Below are 5,373 nucleotides of genomic sequence, written 5' to 3' on the forward strand. Positions count from 1 at the left end.
CTTACTCACATTTTCACACCGAGATAGGGGCTCTTTAATGTATGCATGCATTGTTTGGTAGTTTCATGAGTTTTGGACCTAGGGGCATGTTTTTCTCATTATCTTTTCCTATCACTGCACCTCTGCATTTTCATCTCATCTTATTGGTTATGTTATTCATCTCTTCTTCCTTATCCTATCTACTATTTGTTTGTCTCATATTCTCTCCACCCTGAGTGGTGAGCCTTCTCAGTTCATCACATGGAGGATAGTCACATCATTTCCACCATCTATTTCACGGACATTGGTTTAGAGATCCTTAGTTTGAGAAGGTCATCTCGTTAGAGAGAGTTTTGGGTTGCCTTAGCACTTGGGTCGGTGTCCATCCGTTATCGACATCACCTTTGGGGTTCATTTGTTCATGTTTAGGGTATGTGTATTTGTATATATGTAAAAAAAAAAAAAAAATGTGTAAAAAAAAAAATAATAAAATAAAATAAAATAATAATAATAAGCACATGTGTGTATGTGCATAGTGTTCTCGATCATTGAGTATGTATATTGATGTCTGGGGGTCATTTTTATCGAGTATGTTCGTTATTGGGAGTTCGTATGTGAGCTCTCTGAGATCCCATGTTATTTGTATTGCTTCGTCATATCTATTTGTGAGAGAGATGAGTGACCTTCTCCTAAGAACTCCGAGTCATTGTCCTTTCCATCATTACGTTCATTATTGATGTGACTTCACTTCATGTTTGATCTGAGTCGATCACCACCTTTCTTCACATATTCATTGTTTTGCTGTCGTTTTTATCGTTGCTTGTGATTCATCTCATTCCCTTCACGTCTTATTCTCTCCTTACAGCGACCCATCTCGGGTTCGATGCTCACTTCGCATCATCATTACACATATCACTATCAGTTCATTTTGCTTCATTTGTCTCCTTATCGATATCATATTCACGTTAGGCATCCTCAGGTCCATGGCTCATGGGGTTCACTATACATGTTGCATTTCATATATGAGGGCATGAGTTTTGATCATTAGGTATTTGAGCCTAGTTTTCTTTCGTTTCTATCACCCTATCACCTTGGCCTACGTTACGTCCCGTGTCTTAAGACCACTCTGAGGCCATGGGATCAGATGTCGTCTTCGGCAGCCTCTACTTGGACAGGTGATTGAGATCTGGTTGATATTTAGATATTGTCATGCTTCTTCTTCTAGGAGTCACCCCTTTGATGTGTAGGACCGATTCAGTTGTGTTCGAATTACCGGGATCGTGAGTTTGACGATGATTGACTTGGTGTCATCCGATTTTTAACCTATCGTACCTCTGGTGCCACACCGGGGGCATATCCCACTTCATTTAGAGGTTTATGGATCCTCACAGACTTGCACGATCATTATCACTTACTGGATGCTCACTGAGACGTGGACATGATCGTTACTTTACGGAGCCCCCGAGATCCATCCAGCTAGGTCCGCATTTCTCGACACTTGGATGCCATCATGCCTCTCCATCTGGGAGGCACATCTTGGATATATGTGCATGATTCAGTTATGGATTCGGACGGCCAGTGTTACATGTTTGATGATAGATGATTTCATGTCGCTCGATTTCTGACCGGTCATGCATCCGATGCCCATACTGGGGCATATTTCCGTTTCGAATGAGATTTACGGATCTTCACGGAGTTGCATGCTCATCCCCACTTACGAGATACACATGGACACGATGTTTCCTCCGTGGAGCCTCTCAGGAGTTACCCAGTTAGGCCTGCACTTCGCGACGCCTCGATGTCATCATGTTTTCCTTCCGGGAGACGCCCCTTTTGATCTATGGGTCTGATTCAGTTGTACACGTGGATGATTTGGATCGCGCATTCGATGATGGGTGATCTGAGCTCATCTGGTTCTTCTGACCTATCACACATTTGATGCCACACTGGGGCATAACCCCATTCTTCCGTTCATTAAATATTTTGCGGATTTTCTCACTACTCATTCTATTTCTTAACCTTTGTGAGTTGTCATACTGGGGCATACCCCCACCCTTGAGTCCACCAGATCTTTTGCGATTTTTCTCATCACTTGATCCACTTCTGGATCTTTGCAAGTCGTCATACTGGGGCATACCCCCCTTCTTAGCGCTTTTCTACTAGGGCATACCCCCTCTCTTTGGGTTTACCGTGTCTCGTTTTGATTTCATGGTTGTCAGACCCATTTGTTGATCTTTACGAGTTATCACTTAGGGCATCCCCCTATTGTCATCTTGTTTAAGACATTCCCTTATTTTCATTTCGTTTAGGGCATCCCCCTATTTTCCTTTTGTTTAGGGCATCCCCCTATTATCATTGTTTAGGGCATCCCCCTATTTTTCAGTTTGTTTAGGACATCCCCCTACTGTCATTTTGTTTAGGGCATCCCCCTACTGTCTTTTCGTTTAGGGCATCCTCCTATTGTCATTTCATTTAGGGCATCCCCCTACTGTCATTTCGTTTAGGGCATCCCCCTACTGTCTTTTCGTTTAGGGCATCCCCCTATTGTCATTTCATTTAGGGCATCCCCCTACTGTCATTTCGTTTAGGGCATCCCCCTACTGTCTTTTCGTTTAGGGCATCCCCCTACTGTCATTGTTTAGGGCATCCCCCTATTTTCAGTTTGTTTAGGGCATCCCCCTTTGTTTCAGATTTATCACCACCATAGATCAGACATCTATGGGCTTTGATCAGTTTATCACCACCATAGATTTTCATATATGGGCATTTCGGTTATTTCACCATCATAGATTTTCATCTATGAGCATTTATTTTGGTTATTTCACCATCATAGATTTTCATCTATGAGCATTTATTTCAGTTATTTCACCACCATGGATTTTCATCCTTGGGCTTTCGGGATTTTCACCACCATAGATTTTCATCTATGGGCATTTCAGTTATATCACCACCATAGATTTTCATCTATGGGCATTTCAGTTATTTCACCACCATGGATTTTCATCCTCGGGCTTTCGAGATTTTTCACCACCATAGATTTTCATCTATGGGCATTTTTATTGTATCACCACCGTAGGTCTTCACCTATGGGCCCTCTAGTTTAGTGTAGAGTTAGTTTTTTTGGTTTGGCTTCCAGAGCCATTATTCTTCTAGTTTAGCGTTTAGAGTTAGCCTTTTGGTTTGGCTTCTAGAGCTATTATTTTCTCAGTTTGGTGCTTAGAGTCAGTCTCGTCATTTAGAGCCACATCTCCTAGCATTCATATTCACTGGCATTGCACATCTTACCTTCAGGGTTTTGCATTCGTCCTCGGCTTTCCTCACTTCGTTACCCGGTGCTTATCGCATATTCATCTCGTATTCCAGGATGGTTCGACCGTTACTCATCTTTGACATTGATCTCTTGGGTCACTTTTGGAGACATCTTAGAGGAAGCCTGGGTCCTCAGCGTGACTTCGGAGGCATTTTGAGGCATCCTTTCCTTTTAGGATTAGAGCCTCGTTGTTCATTTGTTAATCTAAGTGACTTTTGCGTTCCACTAGTGTCCCTATGGGGGTCTCCTTGGTTCTTCGGTAGAGTTCACTTCATTACACTCATTATTCACACTTTCTTTTCACTCTAGTGTTCATATTCCTTACACTTGTGAGCTCTACCAAAGAGGGGCATATTTGTAGACCCCCGAACAGTAAAGGTTTTTTTTTATGATGATTGTTTTTCTTTGTTTATTCATCTGACCACCCCGAAATCAAGCTGGTGATGGCGGCTAGATGGGACACAAAAACAGGGGAATGGGCGGGAAAGAAAACAGAGGGCAGGTGGAGATTTTTTGGAGGAGAAAGGGCATTCGCAGAGGGAGGTTTTCGGAAGGAGCAAAAGAGGAGCAAAGGAGGAGCTTATCAGTTTTTGGCCTAGGTATGATTTCGACTCTCTTTTGTGTTTTCTCAGTTCAGAAGGTTCTATCTTTTTATATATATATAGCCTTTAGGACGATTGGATAATTTTTGCTATGGATATCTAAGGCCACAGGATTGTTTAGGTTGCATATGACTGCTCGCATACGCATGCTCTGTTTTCTTTTTGTTGATTTTTTCTTGTTTGTTCTCTTTACCACCCATGGTCTCTATTCTTATAAATGGTCGGATTCCCGTTCGGGTTTGATGATGGATGGATATGTTGAGCTTGTTTATCCCACTCGCACTGAGTCCATAGATCGATTCTGGGATATGGACATTTAGGCCTAGAAGCAGGGACCGCTGAATATATGGCGTTGGTGAGTGCAGCGGCGGCATGGCGGTCACGGTCTCCGGCCATGCGGTGCAGGGCTGCAGCGGGTAGCGGGGTTACGTCGCCACCGTGAGCCCTTGTCGCTCACCGGTGATGGAAGGGATGAGGACGAACCTGTCAGTGGCGTGCCAGGCGTTCACGGCGGACACGACAGAGGACCCTTCGGCGGAGTAAAGAAAGAAAAGAAGGAAATAAGTAAAAAAAAGAAAGAAAAAAAAAAGGAAAGGATGGGGGGGTAGCCACCAGAGGAGACGGGTAGCAGCAGGGAGGATGGCTGGCTGAGGAAGACAAAAACAGAGGAAAAAAAAAGAGGGATCCAGAGCAGAGGGTTGCGGAGGGCATCCGGGTGAGAGGGTACTCCATATCTAAATAAGCAAGAAAAGGATCAAGGAAAGAAGGAAAAAAACGAAGATGGTGGGAGAGGAGCAACTTTTGGCTTGAGAAGAGCTTCCCAGGTACAACTCCTACAGCTTGTTAGTTTCTCATTTTTTGTTATATGGTTGGATTTCCATTTTTAGCTGTCTTTATGGGCATCAGTTTGTCATTTTGGTGTGGATTGGAGAATCCATTTGTTTGTCTGGGTTTAATGACACCTGATTTCAAGAAAATTTGAATGAAAACTTGAGGAGCGGTAGAAAAACGGGCAGAGAAAACTTTTCGGGGATGGTCCGAAACAGAGAAGAAAGGAGAAATGAGTTTTTCTGGCGCTTAAGAGGATTCCGAAATTTTTCGAAGCTGGCTGGTGCTGGTGCTGGCTGGTGCTGGCTACTGGCTGGTGCTGGCTAGTGCTGGTACTAGTTGGTGCTGGCTAGCGTCGCTGCTGCCGCCGCGGGGAAGTGGTGATCGTGCTGAAGCCAGGCGCGGGGGGGAACAAGCTGGGAGGAAGATGAAGCTCGGCTGGGTTTTAGTTGGGGCACTAGGCCCAATTATGTGATGGAGATAGGTTTTGGGCTTATCCTATGTTGGTTTTGGGCTTGCCTATGAAGGCTTTGGTTTTGAGTTTAAGTTGGAGCCCAAGCTTGCTGATGGAAGGCCCCATTTGCTCCTTATGTTAGTCACTCTCATGGCCCAAGCCCATGATGAGTGAGCCCATTTAGTTACTTCATATCCTAG

This window comes from Vitis riparia, chromosome 18, assembly GCF_004353265.1.
Source record: "Vitis riparia cultivar Riparia Gloire de Montpellier isolate 1030 chromosome 18, EGFV_Vit.rip_1.0, whole genome shotgun sequence".
NCBI lineage: Eukaryota > Viridiplantae > Streptophyta > Magnoliopsida > Vitales > Vitaceae > Vitis > Vitis riparia.